This window comes from Rana temporaria, chromosome 1, assembly GCF_905171775.1.
Source record: "Rana temporaria chromosome 1, aRanTem1.1, whole genome shotgun sequence".
NCBI lineage: Eukaryota > Metazoa > Chordata > Amphibia > Anura > Ranidae > Rana > Rana temporaria.
In genome coordinates this window covers 109,614,323-109,630,954 of record NC_053489.1, presented here as the reverse complement: position 1 = coordinate 109,630,954, position 16,632 = coordinate 109,614,323, and positions in this window count along the sequence as shown.

Below are 16,632 nucleotides of genomic sequence, written 5' to 3'. Positions count from 1 at the left end.
AGAACAAAAATTTAAAAAAAGTAAAAGGAAAAAAAACTTTTTGTAAGTTTAAAAAGTTGGCTATTATTAAAATGAAATTGTTTTAGCCAAAATACATAAAAAATAACTGACATTTGTCTAAAAGGTTTTTTAAAAGCATGTTCAATCTTCATTTCAATCAAACATTTCAGAATATGGGTAATATCATTTGCAGATGAGAAAAAGATGTACTTATCGAACAGTTACCAGTTTTACATCAATAAAGTTGTCAAGTGGATCTCTGGATGACAACGGGACGAAGAGCACCAGTCATACATTAGGTCTCATTCACAATATGCATTGGAAATTAAAGTCATTTATTTTACAAGTCATTTGCTGTTCTGGGCAAGTTAATGAGATCTGAAAATAATTTTCTAAAAGTTCACTTTCTTTCTAAATCGAGTAAAAATGTAATTTCAGAAAATGTGACTTTTGAGTCCATTTCACTTGCACATTCAAAATGTTAATTAGGTTAAAACTACTTTTCTATTCTGTAACATCTTCATGGTATACTCAGTTATTTGAGTTCTCTGTTAACATTCTTTTGAATTTGTTGCAATAGCTGGGTCCTTCTCAGTGGTATAGAGTGACACGTAAGATAGCAGTTAGAATCAAGGACTTCAGTACAGTACCTATTGCTCCAGACAGGGGAGGGCTGGCAGGGGAGGCAGAGTGGAAATCTCCCCCCGGGCTGGTGACACTATGCACAGCCACCGGCCGCCACTACCAAATGCTGTTTTTGCAGAACAGGAATAGACCTGCTGGAGCTCTGTTAACACAGGTCACGGCCGCTGCTCACCTCCCACTGTGCAGCTGTGCCTGTGTCAGCTCCGAGGTAGATGGCTGCAGAGCTGAGCTATGTCTCGTCTCACACATAGCTCAGCCTCAGCGCACACCAGCGCTGACATCCCCTTCTCTCTCTGCACAGACATGAGGACTCTGATGTAAGGGGGGCCTCTGTGCGGACTCTTGTGATCCTGAAAAATCTTAGACTGTTTTCCTCGCTCCATCACTTTTCCACGCTCTATGGGCCACTTGACTGGACTTGCCCCCCAGGCCTAAGGCTGCCAGCCTTCCCCTGGCTCCAGATGTAACAGCTTGTATCTCTGTAACATTTTTTCAGGAGCTAGCATGTTGACCGCAATATCTCCTGTGACTAATATGCCCACCAGATTAACCACTGTACCTAACATACCTGTTTCCTTACCATCCATCCATGCACATCAACTCTGCTGTTTTTGTAGTTCTATATGCTATGCTCTCAGGCCTAGTGTGGTCACATTTTAATATATACAAAGGAGATGCAGCGCAATGAAAGTAAATCAATCCCAGATGTTGAATCCAGGGATAAAGTGCAAAATATAAAGTGCTGAATACAATGCCAAATGCATTAAAAAAAGAATCATGTTCAGTTGGCGTAGGGTGATAGTTTCTCTGGTAGTGAAGGGGGTTAAAGAATATTTAAACCCAACATTTTATTGTTAATATGTGTCTGCTGTACCATGTACTTGTTTGAAAAATTCTCCTGTTCTCTTTATATTGCTTCCTTTTTGTGAAATTCATGTCCCTGACAGTCCTTTTGCTTTCCTATTAAAGAGTGAGGCCCCGTACACACGACCAGTTTCCTCGGCAGAATTCAGCTTCCGACCGAGTTTCTGGCTGAATTCTGCCGAGAAACCCGGCCGTGTGTACAATTTCGCCGAGGAAGCCGACGAGGAGCTCGACGAGGAAATAGAGAACATGTTCTCTATTTCCTCGTTGTTCTATGGGAGCTCTCGGCCCGCCGAGCTCCTCGGCGGCTTCAGGGCTGAACTGGCCGAGGAACTCGATGTGTTTGGCACGTCGAGTTCCTCGGCCGTGTGTACGGGGCCTGAGAAAAAATTGAGAAAGAAAGAATTTTTGCGCTACTACTATCAACCAGCTACCAGCATCAGCAATAAGACTAATCGCATACAGATATATAGGACAAAGGAGATGCATCAACCCCAGATGTTAAAGCGGGGGTTCACCCCAAAAAAATTTTTAACATTACATTTAGCCGAGTTGTCATAATGACAATCGGCTGTTTTTTTCTTTTTATTTTATCCCCGTACATACCGTATTTTCACCGCCGCTTCCGGGTATGTCTTCTGCGGGACTGGGCGTTCCTAATTGATTGACGGGCTTCCGAACGTTGCATACAGCGCGTCACGAGTTGCCGAAAGAAGCCGAACGTCGGTGCGGCTCTATACGGAGCCTGCGCACAAACGTTCGGCTTCTTTCAGCAACTCGTGACGCGCAGTATGCGACGGTCGGAAGCCTGTCAATCAATTAGGAACGCTCAGTCCCGCAGAAGACATACCCGGAAGCGGCGGTGAAAATACGGTATGTACAGGGATAAAATAAAAAAAAACAGCCGATTGTCATTATGACAACTCGGCTGAATGTAATGTTAAAAACATTTTTTGGGTGAACCTCCGTTTTAAATCCACGGATAAAGTGCAAAATATAAAGTGCTGAATACAATGCCAAATGCATTCAAAAGATAATCATGAAAGTGAAAAATTCAAAGTGATGAAACATATACACGTTGGCCCAGATTCAAGAAGCTATTGCGCCCGCGCAACCATAGGTTGCGCGGCGCAATAGCTGTTTTGCTCCCGCGTAGCGAATGCCCCTGATTCAGGAACATCGCTACGCGGACTGCAGCCTAGGATATGACAGACATAAGCCTCCTTATGCCTTCATATCTCAGGCTGCATTCTTGCGTTGGCCGCTAGGGGGCGCGGCCATTGTGATCGGCGTATAGTATGCAAATTGCATACTACCACCGATTCACAAAAGTTGCGCGGGCCCTGCGTTTCCGTACGGCGACTTTAGCGTAAGGCTGCTCCTACTCATAGTAGGAGCAGCCAATGCTAAAGTATAGCCGCCCTTCCCGCTCGTGAAATTAAAATTTCACGTCGTTTACGTAAGTGATTCGTGAATGGCGCTGGACGCCATTCACGTTCACTTAGAAGCAAATGACGTCCTTGCGACGTCATTTGCCGCAATGCACGTCGGGAAAGTTTCCCGACGGAGCATGCGCTGTTCGCTCGGCGCGGGAGCGCGCCTAATTTAAATGATTCCCGCCCCCGGCAGGATCATTTACATTAGGCGCCCTTACGCAGGGCTAATTAGCATAGCGCCCGCGCAATTTACGGAGCTACTGCTCCGTGAATCGCGGGCAAATCGAAATATTTGCGTGGGCGCAGAGAAAAATCTTTGCTCTTTGCCCACGCAAATATTGCGCGGATCTACCTGAATCTGGGCCGTTATCTGTGACAACACACAGCAAGTGTACAGACCTGCAACAGTCAATGTAAAACTTTGCATCAATGAACCTGTGTTTAGAATCCCATAGAATTAAAGGAGTGAATTTTAACATAAAAGTCACTAAAACATGATGAAGTTCATATCAAATATCAAAATTTCAATCGCCTCAGCATCATCCCAATATGATATAATTCATAGAATGTAGGAACAAAAGCTGTCTCATACAGAGTGGTATTCACACACAACACCCAAGAATGTGCCTCCAACACCAGGGCAAGGGGGTGGGTACTCTTACCCTCAGCTGCGGACACACACGCCAGCAGCGGTGGGTCAAACAGGCATGGACGACAACCAGGAACTCTAATGCAAACTCCCATGACAGCCGACAGGACTGGTGTATATGTGCACCTGCGTACATTAACCCAAGGATGGTACCAAAATCCGTATTTCAGCAGTAAAAATCCTGATGTATATGGTGCTCCTAACATTCGATAATCAGTATGGATCATCTGAAAAAAAAAGGGGGAAGCCTCCACATAGTTTAGATGAATCCAATAAAAAAATGTTTTGTTAAAATAAAAGAAGTAAAAAAGGTACAAACATCGCTTCAGATGTGTACAGATAGTGATGACAAACAGAATAAAAATAAGCGCTGTGTGTAGAGCCAAGCATAGCCTGCTTGGCTCTACACACCACACCGCGCTTATTTTTATCACAGGGAGCACCGACCTTCATAAGTCAGTGTGCCAAACGACATTGTCCTGTGTACATCAGGAGCTGTGCAACTGGTGCTATTCTGATTTCATTGTGGACAGCAAGTTAAAACAAAGAGCAAACGTGAAATTCTGCGTGAAACTGGGAAAATTTGCCACAGAGACGTTTGAAATGATTCAGCAAGTTTACGGCGATGCTGCAATGAGTTGTTTGAGGCGTTTTAAGTGGCACTGCGCCGGTTTGACACAATTGCAGAGATCCAGCGCAAATTCAAGGACACATTCCAGAAGTGAAAGAAATGTTGGGAGCGCTGTATTGCTGTGTAAGGAGACTATTTTGAAGGTTATGGTGTGTAAATGTAGATAAATAAAGTACTTAACCACTTCCTTACTGGGCACTTAAACCCCCTTCCTGCCCAGACCAATTTTCAGCTTTCAGCGCATTTTGAATGACAATTGTGTGGTCATACAACACTATACCCAAATTATATTTTTATCATTTTTTTCCCACAAATAGAGCTTTCTTTTGGTGGTACTGGATCAACTCTACGGTTTTTATTTACCCACTTAAGGACCGCCTCCTGCACATATACGTCGGCAGAATGGCACGGCTGGGCACAAGCACGTACAGGTACATCCTCTTTAAGTGCCCAGCCGTGGGTCGCAGGCGCGCGCCCGCGGCGCGCTCCCGCGACCCGGTCCGAAGCTCCGTGACCGCGGGACCCACGGACCCGATCGCCGCTGGAGTCCCGCGATCGGTCCCCGGAGCTGAAGGACAGGGAGAGCTGTGTGTCCTTGATTTAGACAGCCTTACACCCCAAAAAAGCATGTTTGTTCGCAATAGTGAAGCTGATCTTGATTGCTCACATTGATACTGCTGGCCAGTAGCTTCCCTACACAGATTCATACAGGAAAGCTCTATTTTGAGTCCATTTAAGGTTCCTATTTTACCATTAGAATGCATGTGCCTCCACTGTAGGGACGCTCATTGTTTAGTTTTAGGACCACAGATTACAGGGTGCCTTGGAGCGGCTCTGTGGCTCACGCATGCGTTTGCAAATGCGTGCGGACAAAACCCCTGTTTTTAACACACACTGTTAGACAGGTTAATTTGGTTGTTCTGGAGGCTGGTCGGTAAGGAGGCTTGGTTTTTCCCTGGGCATTCCCCAGGTTTTGTTGTTATTTTACCTGAAACCCTGATGAAAGGGGAGTTTTTTCTACTCATCTAATATCTAAAAAAATGAGTTTGGACTTTTTTTATCCTTTGATCTGAAGCTCCTCTCATTAGTGCATGTTTTTGTTCTGGTACCCACTGGAAGGTACTCTTGTCTGTTGCGAGCATCCAAACATAAGTCAGGCCTGGCCCCTAGCTATCTCTGCTCTCGTTTTCATAAACAAGCTCTTGTCAGATCACTCTACCGGCAGAGATCTCCTCTACATCTCGGTGCCCAAGAAGATCCGGTGTGGTGGTCGGGCCTTCTCCCACCAGGGTGCCATATTATGGAATAGCCTCCCTGTTGAGCTCCAGGAGGCCCCTACTAGCCCCTACTAGGCTCTAGAAAAAACAACGTTTTTTTCAACTTCATCATTAAAACGGCCTTGCCTACACACGATCATGAAAAAAAAATGCTCTAGCAAAGCGCGGTGACGTACAACACGTACAACGGCACTATAAAGGGGAAGTTCCATTCAGATGACGTCACCCTTTAGCTGATTTTGTGTTAGTAAAAGACGATTTGCGCTTTTCTGTCTGTTACAGCGTGATGAATGTGCTTACTCCATTATGAACGGTAGTTTTATCAGAACGAGCGCTCATAACTTGCTTCTGAGCATACGCGTTTTTTTCACGTCGTTAAAGCCCACACACGATCATTTATAACAACGTTGTGAAAAAATAGAGCATGTTCGTAAAAAAATGTGCCCGTTTTTCAGAACCCGAAAAATGCTCTGAAGCCCACACACGATCGTTTTAAATGACATTTTTAAAAAACGTTGTTTTTTGCAACCCGAAAAATTATCGTGTGTACGCGGCATTAGATGCTTTTTTCTATATTGGAATCAAACTTTGTTTGTTGATCTTATTCACACCGTCATAGTATTCACTCACTTATTCTCTCCAGGGATCATACTATTTAAGTAGAACTATAGACAAAACTTTTTTTTTTTTCATTTTGGATAGAGCAAGGGAACATTATAACTAGGGTTGCCACCTGTCCGGGATTCACCTGGGCAGTCCGGGTTTTGAATCATGTGTCAGGCTTTCATTCCCCCTGAAACCCGCACACAATATTCAGACATGACTGTAGCTTAGAACAGGGCCTGACAGGAGGGTGAGGGGGCACTATGCATGCTGCATTACTATTCTCTTTGGAGCACCCAAAGATGTCCCAGGTCTGTTAACTTATAGTGTATACTAAACAAATTGATGTGCGCCACTAAAGTGTTTGGATTTGGCATGGAGAAAAAGTGGCAACCCTAATTATAACCCCTGTCAGATTTTTTATTTTGCCATTGTGAAGATTTCCCTTCACTTCCTGTCCCATAGCCAAACAGGAAGTGTGAGAAATTACCTGTAAATTAAGGGAATTCCCTGGGGACCCCTCAGGTCACCAAAACTAGTGTCCTCATTGGAAGATTTCCCCTCTATTACTTTTCTGGGGACAACCCAAAATTTGATCATGGTAAACATGTCAAATAGAGGGGGTGAATCTCCTTAACAGGGGCACAGACTGCAATAAAAACTGTCAGGTCTTCTAATCCCTCTCCACGCTATTCAAAATCCCCCAAAAAGTGTTTCTTTTAATTATACTTAAAGTCAGGCATTCCTCAGGTTATTTCTTAAAGATGAAGTAAACCCTAATGGGTTTTACTTCCTCTTTGTTTCCCTGCAAAGGTAAAGCATAATGCATCGCATAGTAGCCCATTATGTGTCACTTACCTGAAACCGAAGCCTGCGATGTCCCCTGTTCCACAAAGCATCCATCTTCCTTCCAGGTATCGCGGCTGTAATTGGCATGTGCGCAGGAGCCGCCAGTCACGGCACGCTCTCCTTTAGAAACGGCACAATTGCCGTTTCTAAAGATTTCTAAAGTGCGTCTGCGCCGTTGTCTACGGCGCATGCACCATAGACATCGGCGCCCATATCTTTTGTAAATATCTCACAAACCGTTAAGGTTTAGGAGATATTTCGAGCACCTACAGGTAAGCCTTATTCTAGGCTTACCTGTAAGTAAAAGTGATTGTAAAGGGTTTACAACCACTTAAAAGCCTAACTGAATTTTTTAGTTTAAACCAGCTAAATGTTCCAGATGTGCATAGTTTTAGTGTACCTCCCATCCACAAAAGATGTCTACATCACTAACGTAGTCTCAAAATACCAACCAAATCATTATTTTCATTCCTCCTGCTCTCTACTTCACCAGTTACCACCTCCCATGCTTGTCTCCAGGACTTCTCCCAAGCCTCTCCAATCCTATGGAACTCCCTACCCCAATATGTCCGACTATCTTCTACTCTGTTTGCTTTTAGATGATCCCTGAAAACCCTTATCTTCAGAGAAGCCTATTCTGCCTTCACCTAAGAGCCGGTTCACACACAGGCGGCGGCACGACTTTGGGGGCGACTCGGCAAGGCGATCTCAAGACGACTTGAGGGGCAACTTACAAAATGACTTCTGTATTGAAGTCAATGCAAGTCGCCCCGAGTCGCCTCCAAAGTCGTACAGGAAACTTTTTCTAAGTTGGAGCGACTTGCGTCGCTCCTATTAGAACGGTTCCATTGAATAGAGCGGACCGTGACTTGTCAGGTGGCTGAGTCGCCTGACAGGTCGCCCCTGTATGAACCGGCTCTAACAACTGCATCACTTGACCCTAACACTTAGATTGTAAGCTCTAGAAATCAGTGCCCTATAAATCTTCCTGTATTGAACTGTATTGAAACTGTACTGTCTGCCCTCATGTTGTAAAGTGCTGCACAAACTGTTGGCGTTATATAAATCCTGTATAATAATAATAATCCATCCACACCAGTGTGCTATGTTAATGTGTGGTAACACTCTGTACACATGCCCATGCATTATGGTGCCATTGAATTCGATTGCTACACCACAATGTGGGCACAATCATGTATTATAAAGACAGACAGACAGACAGGAAGATTAATAGAAAGTACTATGGAGATAGTTTATAAATGTAACTGTTTACTAAAGCTAAAAGTAATGCAGTGCAGTAATTCTTAGCGACCATATAGACCAGTGTTTCTCAACTCCAGTCCTCAAGGCGCACCAACAGGTCATGTTTTCAGGATTTCTCTCAATTGAAACAGCTGTGGTAATTACTAAGGCAGTGAAACTGATCGAATCACCTGTGCAAAATAATGGAAAGCCTGAAAACATGACCTGTTGGGGCGCCTTGAGGACTGGAGTTGAGAAACACTGATATAGACCATCCCCCGCACATTCATTAAATGTAACCAAATTGCTACACTCAGGCCTTGTACACACGAGGAGGCATGTCAGATGAAAACGGTCCGCAGACCGTTTTCATCGGACATGTCTGCTTGGAGCTTTTGGTCTGATGTGTGTACACACCATCAGACCAAAATCCCCGCAGACAGAGAACGCGGTGACGTAGAAGACACCGACGTTCTCTAACACGGAAGTTCAATGCTTCCACGCATGCGTCGAATCAATTCGACGCATGCGTGGGATTTCGGGCCGCTGGTTATACGTCATAACCAGCGGACATGTCCGATGAGTCGTACTAACCATCGGACATGTCCGACGGACAGGTTTCCAGCGGACAAGTTTCTAAGCATGCTAAGAAACTTTTGTCCGCTGGAAACCTGTCCGCTAGGCCAGGAAACCTGTCCGCTAGGCCCTACACTCGGTCAGACATGTTTCAGTTTCAGCGGATAGATCCGGTCGTGTGTACGGGGCCTTAGAGTCGCCTCTCTTCTCTTTTATACTCAGTTGTGACATGACGCTACTTGTATATCAAGACATCACTTGTACAGTGGAACCTTGGATTACGAGCATAATCCGTTGCAGGAAAATGCTCGTTATCCAAAGTACTTGCATATCAAAGCGAGTTTCCCCATTGAAGTCAATGGAAATAAAAATAATTTGATCCGCATTGACTTTAATGGCATGCAATACCGCATGCGGCCAGAGACAGGGGGCACCGGAGAGCCTCAGAAATGGCCCGAAAGGCCCGAGGACACTTCGGCTGACCTCGGCAAACCTCGGAAGGACTTCGTTCTTGAGATTTGCCGAGGTAAGCTGAGCTGTCTTAGGGCCTTTTCATGCATTTCCGGATCTCTGCTCGGCTCCGCCCCCCCCCCCCACCTCAGGCCAAATGCGGTACTGCATGCCTTATTAGCTTGAATTCTGCTCGTTATGCAAGACAACACTCGCAAACCGAGTCAAAAACCTTTTAAAAAATGTGCTCGTCTTTCAAAAAGCTTGTTAACTGAGTTACTCGTAAACCGAGGTTCCACTGTATATCAAGTCAAAATTTATAAAAAAAAATTGCTTGTCTTTCAAAACACTCTTAAATCAAGTTACTCTCAAACCAAGGTTTTACTGTATTTCTATTACATAAGCATTGTATCATGCATGTATTTTTTACAAGTGGATAATTCCCATGATCGATGCAGCTGGCCTCAGCAGCACGTGGCACACTGATGCCCAGAAGCACAGGGGCTTGATTTAATCTGAGCACAACAAAAGCAAAGTAGGACAGCAGAGATTATGAGAGGTTGAACAAATTAGCCCAATTTTTCATGTATATGGAATCTTGACCTTGATAATAGAAGGTTACATAAGCGTTTACTGCAAACCAACCAGCTGGGGAAAACCAAATGTTTATAAGGTCACGGAGGAAGTTTTATTTAAAAATAGAAATCGTATTCAAAGGAGATTAAAAGACTGAAAAGCAAATATGTCTCATTGCGGTTTGCTAATATTTGAGCTTGAAAGTTATTTATATAATGTTTTTTTTTTCTTTTTGTTAATTAAACATACAGATATGGAATGTTTTCTTTCTTGAGGTTTGTGTTGCTGATGCAACCTGCATCCTTAAAGTGAACCCATACTCCATTTTAAACATTGTTTAACCACTTGACCTCTGGAAGATTTACCCCCCCCACCCCCCCCCCCTTTGTGATCAGGCCATGCTTTTTTCAATACGGCACTGCGTTACTTTAACCACTTAAGCCCCGGACCAAAATGCAGGTAAAGGACCAGGCCCCTTTTTGCGATTCGGTACTGCGTCGCTTTAACTGACAATTGCGCGGTCGTGCGACGTGGCTCCCAAACAAAATTGGCGTCCTTTTTTTTCCACAAACAGAGCTTTATTTTGGTGGTATTTGATCACCTCTGCGGTTTTTATTTTTTGTGCTATAAACAAAAATAGAGTGACAATTTTGAAAAAAAATCAATATTTTTTACTTTTTGCTATAATAAATATCCCCCAAAAATATATATAAAAAAAAAATGTCCTCAGTTTAGGCCGATACGTATTCTTCTACAATAAGCGTTTATCGGTTGGTTTGCACAAAATTTATAGCGTTTACAAAATAGGGGATAGTTTTATTGCATTTTTATATTTTTTTTTTTTTTACTATTAATGGCGGCAATCAGCGATTTTTTTCGTGACTGCGACATTATGGCGGACACTTTTGACACATTTTTGGGACCATTGTCATTTTCACAGCAAACAATGCATTTAAAATGCATTCTTTATTGTGGAAATGACAGTTGCAGTTTGGGAGTTAACCACAGGGGGCGCTGAAGGGGTTATGTTTCACCTAGTGTGTGTTTACAACTGTAGGGGGGTGTGGCTGTAGGAGTGACGTCATCGATTGTGTCTCCCTATAAAGGGGATGACACGATCGATGCAGCCGCCACAGTAAAGCACGGGGAAGTCGTGTTTACACGCGACTCTCCCCGTTCTTCAGTTCCGGGGGCCGATTGCGGGACCCCAGCAGCGATCGGGTCCACAGGTCTCGCGGTCCCGGAGCTTCGGACCGGGTCGCGGGCGCGCGCCCGTGACCCACGGCTGGGTAGATGTAAAGGACGTGCCGGTACGTCCATCTGCCCAGCCGTGCCATTCTGCCGACGTATATCATCGTGCGGCGGTCGTTAAGTGGTTAACTGACAATTGTGCGGTCATACAACGATGTACCCAAATACAATTTATGTCCTCTTTTGTCCCACAAATAGAGCTTTCTTTTGGTGGTATTGGATCACATCTGCGTTTTATTTTATTTTAGTTCTTTTAAACAATATTTTTTTCTTTCTGCTATAAAATCTATCCAATAAAAAAATTGGAAAAATCGAATTTCTTCATAAATTTAGGCCAATGTGGATTCTGCTACATATTTTTGGTAGATTAAATCCCAATTAGCGTATATTGATTGGTTAGCACAAAAGGTATAGCGTCTACAAACTATGGGATATTTTTATATTTATATTATTATTTTTTTACTAGTAAATGCAGCAAACAGTGACTTCTAGTGGGACTGCGATATTGCAGTAGACCTTCGGACACTAACTGACACTTTTTGAGAACCAGTGACACTAATACAGTGATCAGTGCTAAAAATATGCACTATCACTGTACTGTATCACTGTACAAATGACACTTGCTGGGAAGGGGCTAACATCAGGGGCGATTAAAGGGTTAACTATGTGCCTGTGTTTTTTTACAATGTGGGAGGTGCTTTTACTAGGGAAAGACATGGATCCATGTCCCTGCTTTGCAGAGACAGGGGACCCATGCCTTCTCTCCTGTCAGAACGGTGATCTACCTTGTTTACATAGGCAAACCGATGTTCTGCCTCTATGCTGGATCATTAGCGGGTGTCGGAGGACATTGAGTCACACACAGCGGAAGTAAGTCGCCGGCGACGCACATGTTCGCGCCCTACCCGGAAAAGCTGGATCATGTATATATACGTGATCCAGCACACAGGTGCCGCCTTGTAGCTGTAAAACTGCTATAGGGCGTACCTGAAGTATTAAAAGAAAATGTCCTACCTCGGAAGAGATAGCAGGCACCTTTATTAGCCATAAAAGGATCTTCTATGCCACTCTCTGATTTAGTGTCATCATGTTACTCTGGCATGACTTTTTTCAGATTTCATGGATAAACTCTACCAACTGCCGTCTCCCTATCCAATAAGTGTGATCTTACTGGCCATTGAAAATCTTCCTGGGATAGTGGAATGGCACTGGACACAGTTTACCCCCCCCTGTTGGCTGAATGAACCATGGGCTGGCTGGCCAGGTCAGGTGTACTTAGGGCCCTTTCACACTGGTGCGTTTTTGCCGCGTTTTTGCAGTAAAAATAGCGCTATTAAAACGCTCCCGTTGCCCCTCTCCATTGAAATGAATTAAAAACGCGGTACAAACGCGGTAAAATTTCGGTAAAAACGCAGTGTTTTACCGCGATATTAACGCTCCGTTTTTGCCGCATTTTTACCGCGTTTTTACAGCGGTTTTTAATTCATTTCAATGGAGGGGGCATGGGGAGCGTTTTATGGGCGTTTTAATAGCGCTATTTTTACCGCGAAAACGCGGCAAAAACGCGGGAAAAACGCACCAGTGTGAAAGGGCCCTTATGATCTGTTTACAAGTTGAAACATTTGATATTGATGGTATTGATATTGATAGTATTGATGGTATTGGAGTTTACATTCTCTTCCAAAAATGTTAGTATAGTGCACCGGTGTGTGTGCGTGTATTTATACAGTTGAACTCCTTATAATTAACTGGTTTTCTGGAGTAATGTGTCATAAAATGTGAACTGATGCTCATCTAAGTCACAGTATTAGACAAACACAATGGCCCAGATTCTCGTAGAATGGCGTAACTTAGGACGGGCGTAACGTATCTCATTTACGTTACGCCGCTGCATGTTTTTCAGGAAAGTGCTTTATTCACAAAGAACTTGCATGTAAAGTTGCGGCGGCGTAGCGTAAATCACCCGGCGCAAGCCCGCCTAATTCAAATTAGGCGGGTAGGGGGCGTGTAGCATTTAAATTAAGCGCGTTCCCGCGCCGAACGTACTGCGCATGCGCCGTCCGTAAAATATCCCAGGGTGCATTGCTCCAAATGACGTCGCAAGGACGTCATTGGTTTCGATGTGAACGTAAATGGCGTCCAGCCCCATTCACGGACGACTTACGCAAACAACGTAAATTTATAAATTTTGACGCGGGAACGACGGCCATACATAACATTGGTTGCGCCTCATATACCCAGGGGCAACTTTACGTCAGGAAAAGCCTAACGTAAACGTCGTAACTTTACTGCGTCGGCCGCGCGTACGTTCGGGAATTCGCGTATCTAGCTAATTTGCATACTCGACATGGAAAACGACGGAGGCGACACCTAGCGGACAAAAAAAAATTGCATTTAAGATCCGACGGCGTAAGAGCCTTACGCCTGTCGGATCTAATGGATATCTATGCGTAACTGATTCTAAGAATCAGTCGCATAGATACGACGGCCCAGATTAGGACCTAAGACGGCGTACATGGCGTTGCGCCGTCGTAAGCCCTTTGAGAATCTGGGCCAATGTGCTTAAGCTGATAACACAATTCAATTCAAATGTTTTATGTCTTTATAGAACACACACATTAAACATTCACAGTGCTTGAGGAAAAAGTATAAGTACCCTTGGAGTTAATAGCTGGTCAAGCCTCCTTTGGCAGCAATGACCATTCCTCTTTACAATACTGCTTCAGCTCCAAAATTTGTAGGATGTCTGGTCAGAACGGCTCTCTTGAGGTCATTCCACAGCATCTTAAGGGGTTAAGGTATGGGCTCTGACTGGGCTACTCCAAAAGACACATTTTCTTTTTCTGAAGCCAGCCGGAGGTAGTTTAGCCATGCCCTGTAAGGGTTGCTGAATGTGTGGTTCACCTGTCACCCTGCCCTGTCCGGCATCCATCTCTCAGGCACTCAGAGACACAGAACAGTCCATAAGCATTGTTTTTGTTTGTTTTTTTATTGAGGGTATTGAACTTGGATGGGAATGGGAAATTATAGGATGCCCAGAATGATTCAGTGCAACTTGCTTGGGACTTCTATATACACTCCTGTATATACACTCCAATCTTCTCTCCAGCACAATTTTTGCTTAAGACCTCTTTCCCTTACTCCTTCAGCACTTCACTTTCTGCAGACCTTTACTTCTCCAGCACTTCACTTTCTGAAGACCTTTACTCCTCCAGCACTTCACTTTCTGCAGACCTTTACTCCTCCAGCACTTCACTTTCTGCAGACCTTTACTCCTCCAGCACTTCACTTTCTGCAGACCTTTACTCCTCCAGCACTTCACTTTCTGCATTCCGTTACTCATCTAGACTAGCTAGCACCACATGGTTAGGCCAGCCGGGCCTCAGCGAATTGCCCTTTGAAGGGAGGGATCGCGGGCCCCTATAGTGTAGAAAGTTTTTGGTGCTAACTGTCCTCTTCCCAGCTACGGATCCCAGATAGCTCTCTTCAGGCCCTGCCAGCCAGCCCGGCTGCAACGACCTCACTCCACTACCCTTCCCACAGTCCACTCTTCTGGTTCTGCACCCGTCTCAAACTAAAAACTCCCAGTTCTCTCAGGCGAGCCTCCCCAGTCCTCACGACTGTGCTTCACTCACAGCCCTCCTGGCTGCAACCAGCTGTCCTCACTGGAGTCTCTTAGTAATTCTCTCTCCTGCTGTCCTCTCCTTGCTCTCTCATGTGCTTATTTCCCAGTATCTCTTCTCTCCTCCTGGATGCACCCAAGCCCTGGTCCAGGGTCACCCCCCCTCCCCAGACTGGGGAGCTCCCTGTGGGCCTGGACAGCCTCCACACTCTCTCACTCTAGCTCTTGCACTCAACAACTCCTCTCCACCTGGGCCGACCCTAGGTATTTAAGGAGGCCTGCCCTCTGCCAATCCAAGTTGGGGATTGGTCAAGGCTCCTCAAATTACCCCAGGCAGCTCCACCTCTCCTCTCCCTCTCTCTTTCTAGCACCTTCTAGAAAGAAGAGGGTGGTGACAGTGATGCTACCTGTGAGTCACCCAGCCCTGCCCTGTACGATAGCAATGTTTTTTTGGAAAGCAGTGGCTTCCTCCATGTTGTTCTGCCATGGAAACCCTTCCGGTCATATGTATGATGGACTCAAGAGCAGGGATATTTGCCAGTTCCAGGGATGTCGTCAAGCTTTTAGCTGTTACTTGTGAGTTCTTCTTTACCTCATTCTGTGTTGCGCCTTAGGAATCATCTTGGCTGGTTACCCACTTCTAGCAAGAAAAGTCACAGTACTAAACTGTCCCCATGTATAGACTGTCTAATTGTCAACTGATAGAAGCCTAAAGAGTTTGAGATTGCTTTGTATTGATTTCCAGTCTTATGCAGATCAACTGCTCTTGATTGTATGTCTTCAGGGAGCTCCATTTTCAGAGGCACGGTTCACATCAGCGGATGCTTCTTATGAACAACAGTCTTAAAATGTTTGAGTTTCTTTTGTCAATCAAAGTAGTTCAAAAATAATTAAATTTATTGGACTCCAGTTGTGCAAATTACTGATGAGCTTTTGTTGAAGTATTTAGTATTTAGTATAGGTTCAAAATAAATGTGCTCAAATCGCTCCGCACTGAATTGCATGTGGATTGAACAGAAATTGGGCTTGGTTCCGGTGCGATTAACATGATGTTCATAGTGTGAACCGAGGCTAAGTGGCACAATTACCAGGTGAAAAAAAGAAGAAAAGTTTGAAAAATAAATCTATAAAAATAAAAATACAGCCCATCGGTTCCAGTAATTGCCGTCCTCACCACCCCTCCAGGTTCCTCCTTGTTGTGTTACCCGACCTCCGGGTGCTCACTTTGCGCTCCTGTTCGGTACCAACCACTCACTGTGTTTATTCACAACTGAAGCATAGTAGATTGTGTTTGCTATGTTTCAGTTTGTGAATAAACAAGAAGCTGCTCAGCACAGAGCACTGTACATTCAATTACAGTGGAATGCAGCTGAGGTTGCAGAGTAAGAAACTGGGGAATCGCTGTCCAAAGCAAAGCCCCCCCCCCCCCCCCACACGGGGCTCCTAAAAAAAATAATAATAGTATTGTAAAATATATTTTTATAAAATTTAAATTATACAAATAAAACTACTGACATCATCCACTGCCCTACTAACACCAACCTCTGCCCTACTGACACCGTCCTCTGCCCTACTGACACCATTCACTGTTCTACTGACTGACGCCATCCAATGTCCTCTGCCCTACTGACACCATCCACTGTCCTATCCTACTGACACAAACCCCTGTCCTATTGACACTGTCAACTGCCTTACTGACACCATCCACTGTCCTATCCTACTGACACAAACATCTGCCCTACTGACACCATCCACTGCTCTACTGACACCATCAACTGCCCTACTGACACTGTCCACACACATCCACTGCCCTACTAACACTGTCCACTGCTCTGCTGACTGACATTGTCCAATATTAAAGTGACACTAAAGTCTCATGTTTTTTTAGTTAAAAATAAAACAGGTTATACTTACCTGCTCTGTGCAGTGGTTTTGTACAGAGCAGCCCAGGTCCTCCTTGT